Genomic DNA, 16814 nt, shown 5'->3' on the forward strand with positions numbered 1-16814 from the left:
AATGAGAACTGTTTTCATCCATCAGAATCTCTTAGGTTAAGATTACAGATATACACACCCCAGAGTTTTTTCACACAAATGAAAAGCTGATGTTGTACCATTATCAAAATCTAGAACTGATCATTTCCATAGGGCCCCAGACTAAGTTTCTGCAGTGCTTGCTCCAGAACATTCAGGGTGTTTTCACACCTGTGGTTCATTTACTTGGGTCTGAATAACTTAATGAGTTTGTTAACTTGAAAATTTTTCTGGTGGTTATTTTTTTCACACACAGAAAGCGACTGAACACCTCAGCTGTGAAAGTACTATTAATTGCATCAAACCTTTTCAGTTCCCTAGCCAACACTAGGCAAGGCCCGTTTATTTGTATAGCACACTTCAGCAACAAGACAATTCAAAGTGCTTTACATGCAGAAACATGTACATTGCAGTGACAAAAAATATAAAAAGTACATTGCAGTAACATGATAAAGGAAAGTAAAGAAAAATTTAAAAAAGTTGGGCTACAGACTGAAATTAATGTATGCACTTGATGCTTTTCAGCTCATATTATCTTAATATAAAATTAAACATTTCTTCCTGGGGAGGAGGCAACTCCTTAAAACTGTTCTGACCCATCATGCGTCTTGATAATGGGGGAATATTCCTTTTAAAAGCTGGTCCACATCTGGATGGAGAGTCAGACACTTCCTGGTGCTCTGTACCTTCCTCATAAATTCTTCTAGGAGAGCCCAGCTCAGCCACAATCTGGCGAGGAGGGGTCTTTTACAGTAAACTGCTTCTCACTGTGGACAGCGAGGTCCTTTATGCTGTCTGCTCCAAGGTGTAAAATCCTAATTGACCTTCATCTCAAGTAGAAACTTTTACCAGTAATTTTGGGATGGTTTTGCTACTTTTATCTCTCTATTTTGTATTTTTTATTTTAACTCTAAATCTGTAAAAATTGCTTAAGGTCAGACGTTTCTCTCCGGGGAGGAGGCAGCTCCTTAGAACTGTTCTGACCCATCATAAGTCACAATAAAGGAGGAATATTCTTTTTAAAACTGATCCATGTCTGAACCAAGAGTAAGAGACTTCCTGGTGCTAAAGATCCTACTGGTACATTAGTCCTTTGATACTGGAAATATTCTTTAGGTGATAGAAGGCTGACTTAGTGACTGTAATTATGTTCCTCCGAAGGTTCAGGTTTGAGTCCATCACAACACCTAGATTTCGGGCCTGATCAGTGGTTTCTAGCTGTAGTATTTGAAGCTGTGTGCTGACTCTTAATAGCTCCTCCTTTGGTCCTAAATTAATTATAATAGTTTAATAGTTTTTATTCAACTAAAGAAAATGATGCCACATCCATGCATTATTTTGTTCTATGCATCTGCTTAACATCTGAATAGGTTTAGTCACCTGGTGACCTTGTAATGTAGAGCTGTGTCATCTGCATAGTTATGGTAACTTATGGTGTTGTTTGTTATGATGCAAGGGGGAAGCATGCAGATATTGAATGGGAGGGGCCCCAAGATGGAGGGGCCCCAAGATGGAACCTTGGGGAACCCCACATGGGACTTTTGTCAACTCTAATGTAAAGATACCTAAAACATAAAAAAAAGTGCCTATCCTTCAAGTAAGACTCAACCCAACCAAGTGCTGTACCAGAAAGACGACCCTGTTCTCCAGTCTCTTCAGTAATGTGATAAATAGTGTGGAATGCTGGGCTGAGGTTTAATACCAGCTCTGTGGCTCTTCCTCAGTCTGCATTTATGCGGATGTCATTGAACACCTTGACAAGTCTTGGAACTGTGGTGAGCAGGGACACCTGACTGGAAGACGTGAGAACGGTTGGTCATTGTTAGGAAGGTATTGAACTGTTGAAACACAGCTTTTTCAGTAACCTTACAGATAAATGGGAGATTTGAGATGGGACTATAATATTGAAATAGCAACTTGTGCAGATTGTTCGTTTTTACAGTGGTTTGATGATTGCTGTTTTTAAGGCCTGAGGGAAAACACCTGATAAAAGGGATGAGTTTATTATTTAAATCAAATCAAATGCTATGACAGGCAAAACTTTCTTAATGAAAGCTGTTGGTAAAATATCGAGACAGCAGCAGGAGGAGCTTAGTTGATGTATAATTTCTTCTAAGCTTTTGTAGTTGATTCACTAGAATTGTGTCATTTTGTTCAAATCTGTTTTGGATTTGATATTGATGTATAGACTACTCTTCTAATCAGTCTTTCGTCACCTCCGTTTGGCTTTTAGACACTCCCTTTTTTTACTTCTTACCAGTGGAGCATTTCTCCACAGAGATTTCATCTTTCCAGAGACAACCTTCACCTTAATGGAAGCAATGGAATCCATGATATCTGAAATTTTAGAATGGAAGTTATCTACCAGTGAAAATGTTGACTTGGTTAAAGGTTTCAGTTGCACTGTCATTAAAAAAGAGCTTTCTTATTTCTCTTTGGCTGATTGAGTCAATGGAAATGATGCTTTCAAAGAAAATAGAAAAATTCTTAGGATGCTTAATAGTACATTCCAAGAATTTGCATTTTTGTCATTCCCTGTACAGATTGATAGTAATGTAAAGAACAGGAACAGGAATAAATGTACTTGTAAATGTCTGATTTATTTGAATTGTTTCTTACATATAAACTTTTCTTATTTTATTACAGAACTAATAAAATGGCCATGTCTCATCTTGTCCTTGGTTTGCTACTGTCTGACACTGAAATGCTATAGAGAAGGGATCTAATTTTTGAGGACACACCATACATACATGCCTCCTTGAGATCCTTTCTTATTTTAGCATCTCAGTGTGGAATGCTGACTCCTCAACAATGCAGTTCATCCCCGGCAATGTTTATTGTTAATCTTTTTTCAAGAAATAACCACATACGAATCAATTTTTTTTTCTCTGGAAAAGAAAGTGATTGAATTGGACTTAAACAACAAAAATTAACCTTGTTTTACTCATGAAGCAAAAGATACCAACAAAAATGTCAGTCAGTCAGTCATTTTCTACCGCTTATTCCATAGTGGGTCGCAGGGGAGCTGGTGCCTATCTCCAGCAGTCTATGGGCGAGAGGCGGGGTACACCCTGGACAGGTCGCCAGTCCATCGCAGGGCAACACACAAACAACCATGCACACACTCATTCATACACCTAAGGGCAATTTAGAGAGACCAATTAACCTAACAGGCATGTCTTTGGACTGTGGGAGGAAGCCGAGTACCCGGTGAGAACCCACGCATGCACGGGGAGAACATGCAAACTCCATGCAGAAAGACCCCTGGCTGGGAATTGAACCCAGGACCTTCTTGCTGCAAGGCAACAGTGCTACCAACTGCACCACCGTGCAGCCAGCCATCAAAAATTTTATTTTTGTTATTTTGTTATTAAACAGAGGAAGAAGATAAAGCACCCGTCAAGCTAATGTTTCCCCTTTTTCCTAAAATGATTTCATTAAGACTCTTCCTGCAGCAATCTACCAGCCTCGGATACAGTCTGAACACACACAACCCGTTTTATGTCACCTTACAGCATCTGAAAGAGATCAAGATCTGGACAAAAGCCAGATCTCGATGGGTTAGACTGGATTCCATTGAATTGATGATGGCCAGGTCCTACTGCAACACACCATTCTCAAAGCATGACACTTCCAGCTCTGTGCTTCATGGTTGGGGTGAGGTTATTTTCCTGGAAGACTTATAGTCTAATGTGTTGTGAATTGTATGTGCAACAGTTTAGCCCTGCTTTTGTTATTAAACAGAGGAAGAAGATAAAGCACCCGTCAAGCTAATGTTTCCCCTTTTTCCTAAAATGATTTCATTAAGACTCTTCCTGCAGCAATCTACCAGCCTCGGATACAGTCTGAACACACACAACCCGTTTTATGTCACCTTACAGCATCTGAAAGAGATCAAGACCTGGACAAAAGCCAGATCTCGATGGGTTAGACTGGATTCCATTGAATTGATGATGGCCAGGTCCTACTGCAACACACCATTCTCAAAGCATGACACTTCCAGCTCTGTGCTTCATGGTTGGGGTGAGGTTATTTTCCTGGAAGACTGTATTTGGTTTATGCTAAAGATATCTCCTGTTCCAGTGTCCAAATAATTCAATTTTAGAATCATTTGTCTAAACAACTTTATTCCAGAATTCCTGGCCATTATGTTTTTTTCTTAGAGAGCATATATTTCCTTCTTTCACACTTCCTATGAATGTTAAACTTTTATTGTCTAATTCTAATTGTACAGGCAGGCACTTTCATATCAGCAATGCCTGTTGAACATCCCCTGATGACACTTTAGTATTATTGGAGTCTTATTTTACATCTTGCGGCCTGCTTTCAGGCTGAACTGGCTAGGAAGACCAGACATGGGCACATTGGCAGGTATTTTGAATGTCCTGCAGTCTACACCGACTATTATCTGTACAGTAGAATGGCTGATTTCAAATTCTTTTGAAACCGCTTTAAATCCCTTACCAGACTCATAAGCTGCTATGATCTTCAGTTTGAAGGCTCCAGACAGCTCTTTGGATCTCACCATGGTGTTCACTCTCAGTTTGACAGCCAGGAGCACCGAGCTGCATGATTTTCAAACTGCTGAGTATTATTGCTCTAGTCATGTGCACCTGATATGATATGCACATGTGTAATTTTAGCCATTTTAAGTGTGATTAATGTAGAGGTGTCCTAATATTCCTCACCAGAAATAATTTTTTTTTTGTTTATTTATACGCTAAAGATATTTTTAACCTGATGTTAAATTTATATGAAAAATCTATAGGGTGCCTTTCACTTGACTACCATATACTACTGTGTACGATTTGATTCAGTATAATGCCATACAATGGATTACAATAAAGCAAGTAAAATAGTCAGTCAGTCATTTTCTACTGCTTATTCCATAGTGGGTCACGGGGAAGCTGGTGTCTATCTCCAGCAGTCTATGGGCGAGAGGGCAGGGCAACACACAAACAACCACGCACACACTCATTCATACACCTAAGGGCAATTCAGAGTTACCAATTAACCTAACAGGCATGTCTTTGGACTGTGGGAGGAAGCCAGAGTACCCACGCATGCATGGGGAGAAAATGCAAACTCTATGCAGAAAGACCCCAGGCCAGGAATTGAACCCAGGACCTTGCTGCAAGGCAACAGTGCTACCAACTGTGCCACCGTGCAGCCCCGCAAGTGAGATATATTAATAAATAAATAAAACGTACTTTTTTCACAAGAAGGCCATGGATAATAATTGTACACTTGCACAACACCTGCTCTCATTGAAACAGTGAATGGGAGAACAAAAGGAAATTGCTGCCATGCAACAGATGTGCTTATTGGCCGTCAGATTTCATCCAAAACTGCATCTAATCATGCTCTTTCATAGATCTACTCAATTTATACATGTGTGTCAATCAGTAGGTACAAAAACATTGATATTCACATCCCATATTTCTTCCAGTGCTTGGCGAAGGTAAATGAGAATATAATCCGGAGCTGGGGAGACAGATGGGTTTCCTCCGCTGACTGTGAACTCATATGTACAGTCGAGGAATCAAAGTAATCCACCAATCTACAACCTCATCCTGTATATCCTGTAGCTCTTTAGCATCCCACAGGCCAATCAAAGATGAACTGCTGCTGTTCCTTTTAATTGCTCTGACCTGGATGTTCTTCCATGAGCGAGCACGTGAAAAATTAAAATAAATAAAAAATAAATTATTACAATTAACCATGGAGGAGTTGTTGAATGTTAGGTGCACCAGGGCAGGCAAAAAGAAAAACTGCCACACTGGGCATATTTTAGGTTGCTCGTCGCTCAATGGAGCCCTGCTGCGTATTAAAATGAATCAGCCATAGAGGCATCAGAATTTGAAACTGATTCACAAAAGAAAATCTCATTAGACTATTATTTGAACCTGAAAAATCAAGGGGTTTCACGGTTTGTTCAGTTCAGCACTGGTTGCCTATGCTGCAAATATCTAGCTTGATATTAATAACCGAGATGAAAGAAAAACTGTCAGGTAAGAAATATCAGACTGTATCTGGTGCCCTTTGGAGCTGTGTTTAAGGACCAGGATGATAAGCGGAAACATAAATTATTTTTTTTAACAACTGGAGGACAGCCTCAGGATTCCTGCTGAAACTGTACAAGCTCCCCCACCTTAGAGGCACTGCTACTTTATTTAGAGTATATGAGCTCCAGGAAGGTATGGCATGCCAAACAGAGATTGCCTGACAGAAAATGGAAAACATTTCCTGTTTAATATTAAAATGGCCTTCTCAAGAGGATAAAAGCTGCAGCTGTTATTTTGAGGCAGAAACAAAAATCCCCAGAAATTTCTCTGTTCAGCTTGAAGTCAGATTATTATATATTTATGTAAAATAGCACCCCCTGTAGGCACGCCAAAGAACAACGAAGGAAAATCAAAACAAAGACCACCTCTACATTAACCTTGAGGACAAGATGCTGAACAGATATTAAAAACATATTGGAAGTTTCTAAAGCGTAAGTCAGAACTTTACCTGCATTTGAAAGCAAATGCAAATCCAGAATGTAAAATACATTCTCGTATTAGGATAATAAAGCAAATATTTTTTTTATTCTACAACCCGTGTTTGCTCATCCAAATTTACTAGAGCTGCACATTTTATGAAATTGCTGTCATCATTACAATTTCAATGTGGGCAATATCTTAGGAAAGGAGTGATTTATTTGGTAGTATATCATAAGCATTTACACTATGTAAAATAACAAAGCTTTCAGAGAGTTTTAGGGATATCATGGTGCCTTGACAGAAACCAAATATTCGGCAGTCCTACAACTCCCTACCAGTTTCTTTATAAATGGTTCCAAATTCTTAAGACATTTTTTGTGTGGCCATCATGAGAAGATTAAATTTGCTTTTAATCTTGATTTATTTTTGGATGATTTTTGTAAATCTGTTTTTTGTTATGCATGAGAATGTACAACTTCGAAATGTGTAACCTGAGGCTTTCTTAAGATAATATTTACCTCTTTTATCCACTTAAGGAGATGGAATAGTGTATAAGTACCTTTGTTCTCAACAGACATAGCACAACAGTCTAATGTAATTTCTACTCCATTAGCTTTGTTTTCTAATGGATCCATGCTCTATTCATAGATCTTAGTAAATAAAAGCATTACAGGTTTCTGCTCAGTCATTTATAGAATTATGCAAATAACACTCCTGCTTTATTGTGCATTTAAAGACTACAACAAACCAAGTTTTGGTCTTACCTTTATGTTTAAGCTAATTAGATCAAGATATGATGATAATACTCCAGAGCTTTTATAAGATTAACATTGATTATCTGAGTGGAAATTTACGCTCAATTTGCTGTCAAGGCTGACCTTCCTGCTGAGGCGATGCCAATGCCCAGCTGCTCTTTCCTTTCCCCCATTCAGATGACTCACTGCCTTTCTTTGTCTACTCTTGCAAAAGCATACTGATACAATGTAAAGGGACAAGGTGTGGGCGATGCATGTGGATGCCCCCTTGGCGGGTTGCCACGAGACCGCAGCTGATAAAAGTCCAGCGGCTACCTCGATGCACTTCGCTGTCATCTTTGATTTAGGTTTTTTCCTCTAGTTTGAGCACTTCTCCTAACTCAAAGACACAGCATTAAACAATAAGAAGGATGATGTTATGTGCTATCTTTATGTATTAAAATATAGGGTTTCAAACTGTTGATTTCCTCCATTTTGCTGTCAGGTGAATCAGATTCAAAAATTTCTGACCTGCCTGAGGAGGTAATTCTTTTCTCAAATATTTGAAGAGCTTTTATTGAATTGAAATAATGAATTCACGAAATCAGGATGAAAGCAACAGGCAGCTGCTCTATCACAGCTTCACATTAATCTTCAAACGAACGAGCTGTTTTTCTGTCACTGTTACACATCAACATGCATAAAACCTCTTAATCAGTTTTCACAACTTATCTGCAGTTGTTGATATTGCAAAACAGTAGGCTAAAGATTCCATAAAAACTAAGTTTTTACTGAACCAAATAATCCAGAAGAAATATGAGAAATATGTTGAGGAGCAGTGTGTTGGTCAAGGGGAAAAATAAAAGGCTTCCACACTTAAGGGTTTGATGTGTAGCTTCTTCACTGGCATCATCTGTGGCTTTATCTGACAGGTGCAGGTAACATGTACACTGACATCTTTAATGCTGATTTTATGAGCATCTAATGTGGAGACAATATCCACTGGATGAAAACTATATCCAATGGGACCATGTGATGATGGCATGACAGTATAGTCTGAAACAATATACAGGTCCTTCTCAAAATATTAGCATATTGTGATTAAGTTCATTATTTTCCATAATGTAATGATGAAAATTTAACATTCATATATTTTAGATTCATTGCACACTAACTGAAATATTTCAGGTCTTTTATTGTCTTAATACGGATGATTTTGGCATACAGCTCATGAAAACCCAAAATTCCTATCTCACAAAATTAGCATATCATTAAAAGGGTCTCTAAACGAGCTATGAACCTAATCATCTGAATCAACGAGTTAACTCTAAACACCTGCAAAAGATTCCTGAGGCCTTTAAAACTCCCAGCCTGGTTCATCACTCAAAACCCCAATCATGGGTAAGACTGCCGACCTGACTGCTGTCCAGAAGACCACTATTGACACCATCAAGCAAGAGGGTAAGACAGAAAGAAATTTCTGAACGAATAGGCTGTTCCCAGAGTTCTGTATCAAGGCACCTCAGTGGGAAGTCTGTGGGAAGGAAAAGGTGTGGCAGAAAACGCTGCACAACGAGAAGAGGTGACCGGACCCTGAGGAAGATTGTGGAGAAGGGCCGATTCCAGACCGTGGGGGACCTGCGGAAGCAGTGGACTGAGTCTGGAGTAGAAACATCCAGAGCCACCGTGCACAGGCGTGTGCAGGAAATGGGCTACAGGTGCCGCATTCCCCAGGTCAAGCCACTTTTGAACCAGAAACAGCGGCAGAAGCGCCTGACCTGGGCTACAGAGAAGCAGCACTGGACTGTTGCTCAGTGGTCCAAAGTACTTTTTTCGGATGAAAGCAAATTCTGCATGTCATTCGGAAATCAAGGTGCCAGTTTCTGGAGGAAGACTGGGGAGAAGGAAATGCCAAAATGCCAGAAGTCCAGTGTCAAGTACCCACAGTCAGTGATGGTCTGGGGTGCTGTGTCAGCTGCTGGTGTTGGTCCACTGTGTTTTATCAAGGGCAGGGTCAATGCAGCTAGCTATCAGGAGATTTTGGAGCACTTCATGCTTCCATCTGCTGAAAAGCTTTATGGAGATGAAGATTTCATTTTTCAGCACGACCTGGCACCTGCTCACAGTGCCAAAACCACTGGTAAATGGTTTACTGACCATGGTATCACTGTGCTCAATTGGCCTGCCAACTCTCCTGACCTGAACCCCATAGAGAATCTGTGGGATATTGTGAAGAGAACGTTGAGAGACTCAAGACCCAACACTCTGGATGAGCTAAAGGCTGCTATCGAAGCATCCTGGGCCTCCATAAGACCTCAGCAGTGCCACAGGCTGATTGCCTCCATGCCACGCCGCATTGAAGCAGTCATTTCTGCAAAAGGATTCCCGACCAAGTATTGAGTGCATAACTGTACATGATTATTTGAAGGTTGACGTTTTTTGTATTAAAAACACTTTTCTTTTATTGGTCGGATGAAATATGCTAATTTTGTGAGATAGAAATTTTGGGTTTTCATGAGCTGTATGCCACAATCATCCATATTAAGACAATAAAAGACCTGAAATATTTCAGTTAGTGTGCAATGAATCTAAAATATATGAATGTTAAATTTTCATCATTACATTATGGAAAATAATGAACTTAATCACAATATGCTAATATTTTGAGAAGGACCTGTAGATGTGACTACATGCCTCTCCCACATCTGTGTGCGATGAGATCTGAGTCAGTAGAGCATCACAGAGACTACAAACTGACTGAGCAGTAACACACAGAAACATTAGCATATTTTGAGAAGGACCTGTAGTGTTTAAATTAAATCTTACCCTATATGGCCTAGTGATGATATCAGCTAACAAGCCACAGTTTTGTCCCTCATGATGCCTCATTATTTAAAAAAAATGTTTACATAAAAAGTCTTTTAATGTTGAAAATACCTTTTGTCTGGAGGTGGAGTAGTATTTTTGTAAACTAAACCCGTTCTAAAAACAGTTCTGGCAAAACATAAGAGAAGCAGCACTATTAGACATTTTAGTAACTTTGCAGAAAACATTTGTGTGTAAATTTGTGAAGAACCTGAGAACTTTTCTAGCAACATAATGTCTCACTAAAGGTCACATACAATGCATGGGTAGCAAGGGTTTACCGGTACGTGTTTATACCGAAAACATCCGGCCCAGCCATGTGGGTTCGGCCCACACGTGTACCAAACAAATACAGCGTTGTTTTAAACCTGAACACATGCAGACTGTTCATGTGCGGAACTAAGTGTGCATTGCAATGTTCTGCAGCACAACCTTAAAAGGTGACACCAAAACAAAACAGAGAGGACTCCCAGCTATCACTATACTCGGCTGTTTGGGAACATTAAGGTTTCTCATGCATCTACAGTGGAGAAAGAAAGGTGGACCGAAATTAAACTTTATGTCAACGTACATATTTTTAGATAGCAATAATGTACGGGAGCTCACATTGCAGTTAACTGAATTACTCCCTGAAACAATATCAGGCTGAATATTAACGTCACTTGTACTGGAGAAAAATCAAAAATTACAAATCTAGCTGCCTGCAGCATTAAACCAGTCCAAAATGCTGCACAGCACATAAGATGTGACAACTCATTGGTACTGTTGTGAGAGTCGCTCTGACCAGAGGGAATTTTCCAACAGCTGCACTTCTATGGTGCCTTCAAGTACATCTCGTACACTGGATTGTCTAAATATCAACAACTCCAAATCGATTTAAAGTTTTTTTATTCTCAAATATCTGCCCAGTTTTATAAAAAAAAAATCCTAAACAACATTGACCATTTTCAAGTAGTTTTATTGTTGTATGATCCATCCATCAAGTTAGTGGTTATACCTTCTTTTTTAATTAAAAAAGATCAAACCTAATGTAATTTCTATAGCGGCCTCTCTTTATATGTTTCTCTTAATTGAAGCGAAAATATACCGTACAGTGAGCTTAAAAACGAAGTACTTACCGAACCGTTATTTTTGTGTATAGTCACAGGACTAATGGATAGAAACAGTATGTACTAAAAATCACATCAGTCTCATTAAATTAAACATATTTTAATCAGTCCCAAGTCTTTCAAGATATTTCTGTCTAAAGGGTAAATTCTCTTTTTTAGGGAGCCTAAATTAGAGACTTAATGAAAGGAATGAGAAGAATACATCATAAGAAGTACTTTAATCCCAGAATCACAATGTTGCCACTCCAGTTAGAAATTTAATGATTATATGTGCATTTAGTCACTAAGATAATCAATGAGTAAGCTATTAGTAATCACATTAATATAATGATTAAGTAGGTAACAAGACATAAACAAATAAACAAAATGTAACAGCAGGAATTCTGTAAGAATTGGAAATGAATTGAATTGGAAATTAACCTTCAGATTTTCAGCAGCTGATAAGGACTTAAGCTCATCAAATGCCCTCTCTCTGTCTCTCTGGAAAGATTTATGCACATGATTTGGGTTTCTAAATAGCAGAGTTAAATTTAAGTAACTTTGGAGAAGCAAAAGAGGAACGATCCAGATCCCACACAAAAGCTCAGCACACCGCCATTGGGGCTGGAAGGTTCACCCTCACTTCAGCTGCCGGTGTCTCTCCTTGGAATGTCTCGGTGGTCCCTTCAGTCAGACTTCTGAATCAAATAGTAAGCAATTCCATAAAAATAAATCTTGTTGAAAGCTTAAAGAAGATAATGGCAAATTAAAACTGTGCGACCAAATTTTAAAAAAAGTGGATCAGATCGGGCACAACTTCTTGTTTCTGTGTGTTACTGCTCAGTCAGTTTGTAGTCTCTGTGATGCTCTACTGACTCAGATCTCATCGCACACAGATGTGGGAGAGGCATGTAGTCACATCTACAGGTCCTTCTCAAAATATTAGCATATTGTGATTAAGTTCATTATTTTCCATAATGTAATGATGAAAATTTAACATTCATATATTTTAGATTCATTGCACACTAACTGAAATATTTCAGGTCTTTTATTGTCTTAATACGGATGATTTTGGCATACAGCTCATGAAAACCCAAAATTCCTATCTCACAAAATTAGCATATTTCATCCGACCAATAAAAGAAAAGTGTTTTTAATACAAAAAACGTCAACCTTCAAATAATCATGTACAGTTATGCACTCAATACTTGGTCGGGAATCCTTTTGCAGAAATGACTGCTTCAATGCGGCGTGGCATGGAGGCAATCAGCCTGTGGCACTGCTGAGGTCTTATGGAGGCCCAGGATGCTTTGATAGCGGCCTTTAGCTCATCCAGAGTGTTGGGTCTTGAGTCTTTCAACGTTCTCTTCACAATATCCCACAGATTCTCTATGGGGTTCAGGTCAGGAGAGTTGGCAGGCCAATTGAGCACAGTGATACCATGGTCAGTAAACCATTTACCAGTGGTTTTGGCACTGTGAGCAGGTGCCAGGTCGTGCTGAAAAATGAAATCTTCATCTCCATAAAGCTTTTCAGCAGATGGAAGCATTAAGTGCTCCAAAATCTCCTGATAGCTAGCTGCATTGACCCTGCCCTTGATAAAACACAGTGGACCAACACCAGCAGCTGACACGTCACCCAGACCATCACTGACTGTGGGTACTTGACACTGGACTTCAGGCATTTTGGCATTACCTTCTCCCCAGTCTTCCTCCAGACTCTGGCACCTTGATTTCCGAATGACATGCAGAATTTGCTTTCATCTGAAAAAGTACTTTGGACCACTGAGCAACAGTCCAGTGCTGCTTCTCTGTAGCCCAGGTCAGGCGCTTCTGCCGCTGTTTCTGGTTCAAAAGTGGCTTGACCTACTCCAGACTCAGTCCACTGCTTCCGCAGGTCCCCCAAGGTCTGGAATCGGCCCTTCTCCACAATCTTCCTCAGGGTCCGGTCACCTCTTCTCGTTGTGCAGCGTTTTCTGACACACTTTTTCCTTCCCACAGACTTCCCACTGAGGTGCCTTGATACAGCACTCTGGGAACAGCCTATTCGTTCAGAAATTTTTTTCTGTGTCTTACCCTCTTGCTTGAGGGTGTCAATAGTGGCCTTCTGGACAGCAGTCAGGTCGGCAGTCTTACCCATGATTGGGGTTTTGAGTGATGAACCAGGCTGGGAGTTTTAAAGGCCTCAGGAATCTTTTGCAGGTGTTTAGAGTTAACTCGTTGATTCAGATGATTAGGTTCATAGCTCGTTTAGAGACCCTTTTAATGATATGCTAATTTTGTGAGATAGGAATTTTGGGTTTTCATGAGCTGTACGCCAAAATCATCTGTATTAAAACAATAAAAGACCTGAAATATTTCAGTTAGTGTGCAATGAATCTAAAATATATGAATGTTACATTTTCATCATGACATTATGGAAAATAATGAACTTTATCACAATATGCTAATATTTTGAGAAGGACCTGTACATGAGAAAAAACTATTTGACAATATATGTTAAAAACCATTTGGAAACACACGTCAATGACTCAGGGTACAGTGAAATATTCCAGGGGAAGCTAAAGGATGTATCCTGTTGACTGACCTTAGCAGAAAAAAGATAAATACCTTGAAGCTAAACTTTGCTGTTTTAAGAACAATTAGGACTGCCAAAAGTATTTCTATATACAGTCAGAATATTATTTAAAAAGTTAATTTATTTCAGTAACTCACTAAGCAAAACACAATATATAGATTAATTACACACAAATTGATGTTTTTAAGCCTTTATTTCTGTTCATTATGATTTTCTGTTAACAGCTAATAAAAACACAACATTTAGGATTAGAATATTACTTTAGACAAATAAAAAATTAATTTTTAAGACAGAAATGTGGGCCTACTTTAAAGTTTGCTTAAGGACTATTTTAAAAAGGTACTTTTAGTCTGCCAAACAACCCTCATCGGAACACATATTCTAATTTATTGAATATGACTGTTAATTAGTGAGAATATTTCGAATTTGATTCTTAAATTTGAGCTAACAGAAGGCACACCTTGGGATCGGAGGGTGCTTAAGTAAAATATGAGACCATCTTTAAAAAGATAAAAGCTGAAGCAGATCTGGACCCTAGAACACCACAGTGACCCAAAACATACCAGCATTACCACTGTGGACTGGCCCAGAATATCAAAAGAAAGGTCCTGGACCGGGTCAAAATCCAGATCTAGATGATCAGAAACAGGCATGCACAAAAAACATCCTCCAATGTCTCAAAGCAGAGAATTGTCCTTTGATCATTTTAATCTTATTGTGATGTATCAGTGGTTTCTGCTGAAAGATTGAATGAAAACAAACATACATTCCTTCAGTAACCCACAGTTTTTCTTGTAAAGCATGTCTCAAAGTGTCTGTCATTCCAATAAAATGTTCTGGGTTGGAAGTAGTTTCATACTGCATAGGTAAAAAGTAATCATCTGGTCTCTGGCTATCACATTTATGTCAAGCACATACAGTAAGCAGGATCTTTGGGGTTGTTTGATCACCTGCTCAGAAGATCACAACAGATTGTGTTATTTATAAATGAAATTATGGCACTATTCAAACCCTCATCCTTTATGGCTTTACAAACAGTAAGCAGCTGCAGCTACCAGTATCAGCGCCAGAAGAACAACAGACAACTGTTTAGAAAAGACGTTTCACTCTGTCGGATCATCTTTTCAACAGCTCTCATCTGCCAACGGTTTCTTGGACAAAAAAAGAGCTTGCCAGTCAGCTTGACATGGTTTTTATGACTAAATGACGTGTTGTCATAAGATAACCAAGTCAGCTGTATGGAGCGGTTTCTCAACAGAAGACAACAACAGAGACAGTGGAAACATCACTCTAAAGACAAGTGAAAATTGTAATGGTAGTGCAGCTAAAGAAACCGTGTCACACTGCTTGATGATGCTGAAACATGCAGACAATATATCATTCACTTTTCACCAGACCCGGCTCCAGAGGAATTTATCTGGGGGGGCTGGGGGTAATTTTGGGGGGCCCAGTAAACAGTATTATTTAATATAAATACGGAAATAAGCATTTACAGTGTATCACAAAAGTGAGTAGATCCCTCACATTCCTGCAGATATTTAAGTATATGTTTTCATGGGACAACACTGACATAATGACAGTTTGACACAATGAAAAGTTGTCTGTGTGCAGCTTATATAACAGTGTAAATTTATTCTTGCCTCAAAATAACTCAAGATACAGCCATTAATGTCTGAACCACCGGCAACAAAAGTGAGTACACAACTAAGAGACTACGTCCAAATTGAGCACTCTTGTCATTTTCCCTCCAAAATGTCATGTGACTCGTTAGTGTTACTAGGTCTCAGGTGTGCATAGGGAGCAGGTGTGTTTAATTTTGTAGTACAGCTCTGGCACTCTCTCATACTGGTCACTGAAAGCTCCAGCATGGCACCTCATGGCAAAGAACTCTCTGAGGATCTTAAAAGATGAATTGTTGCGCTACATGAAGATGGCTAAGGCTACAAGAGGATTGCCAACACCCTGAAACTGAGCTACAGCACAGTGGCCAAGATCATCCAGCATTTTAAAAGAGAACGGTCCACTCAGAACAGACCTCGCGTTGGTTGTCCAAAGAAGCTGAGTGCACGTGCTCAACGTCACATCCAAATGCTGTCTTTGAATGATAGGTGAAGGAGTGCTGTCAGCATTGCTGCAGAGACTGAAGGGGTGGGGGAGTCAGCCTGTCAGTGCTCAGACCATACCCTCCACACTACATGAAATTGGTCTGCATGGCCGTCATCCCAGAAGAAAGTCTCTTCTGAAGTCTGTCCACAAGAAAGCCTGCAAACAGTTTGCTGAAGACATGTCAACGAAGGACATGGATTACTGGAACCATGTCCTATGGTCTGAGTAGACCAAGATTAATTAGTTTGGTTCAGATGGTCTCAAGCATGTGTGGCGGCAATCAGGTGAGGAGTACAAAGATAAGTCTGTGATGCCTACAGTCAAGTATGGTGGTGGGAATGCCATGGTCTGGGGCTGCATGAGTGCAGCAGGTGTTTGGGAGTTACATTTCATTGAGGGACACATGAACTTCAATATGTACTGTGAAATACTGAAGCAGAGCATGATCCCCTCCCTCCGGAAACTGGGTCGCATGGCAGGGCTCCAGCATGATAAGGACCCCAAACACACCTCTAAGACAACCACTGCTTTATTGAAGAGTCTGAGGGTACAGGTGATGGACTGGCCAAGCATGTCTCCTGACCTAAACCCAATAGAACATCTTTGGGGCATCCTCAAGCGTAACGTGGAGGAGCGCAAAGTCTCGAATATCCGCCAGCTCCGTGATGTTGTCATGGAGGATTGGGAAAGCATTCCAGTGACAACCTATGAAGCTCTGGTAAACTCCATGCTCAGGACAGTTAAGGCAGTTCTGGTAAATAATGGTGGCCACACAAAATATTGACACTTCAGGAACTTTCACTAAGGGGTGTACTCACTCTTGTTGCTGGTGGTTCAGACATTAATGGCTATATCTTGAGTTATTTTGAGGGAAGAATAAATTTACATTGTTATATAAGCTGCAAACAGACTACTTTTCATTGTGTCAAAGTGTTATATCT

At 39.6% G+C, this 16814-nt stretch overlaps 1 protein-coding gene across 5 annotated transcripts in view; it reads left to right on the top strand.

The window, feature by feature from the left end:
* LOC124879555 (CMP-N-acetylneuraminate-beta-galactosamide-alpha-2,3-sialyltransferase 1-like) overlaps positions 1–16814 on the top strand; it is a 116282-nt gene that overhangs the window by 25950 nt on the left and 73518 nt on the right. The window contains exon 2 of one of the 5 annotated variants that reach the window (XM_047384189.1): positions 3900–4041. The exons of the other annotated variants lie outside the window; for them this stretch is intronic. The gene's annotated coding sequence lies outside the window, so the exon portion shown is untranslated. The remainder of the gene's footprint in view (positions 1–3899; positions 4042–16814) is intronic. 5 annotated transcript variants of the gene reach the window in all.

Source organism: Girardinichthys multiradiatus, chromosome 13 (assembly GCF_021462225.1).
Source record: "Girardinichthys multiradiatus isolate DD_20200921_A chromosome 13, DD_fGirMul_XY1, whole genome shotgun sequence".
NCBI lineage: Eukaryota > Metazoa > Chordata > Actinopteri > Cyprinodontiformes > Goodeidae > Girardinichthys > Girardinichthys multiradiatus.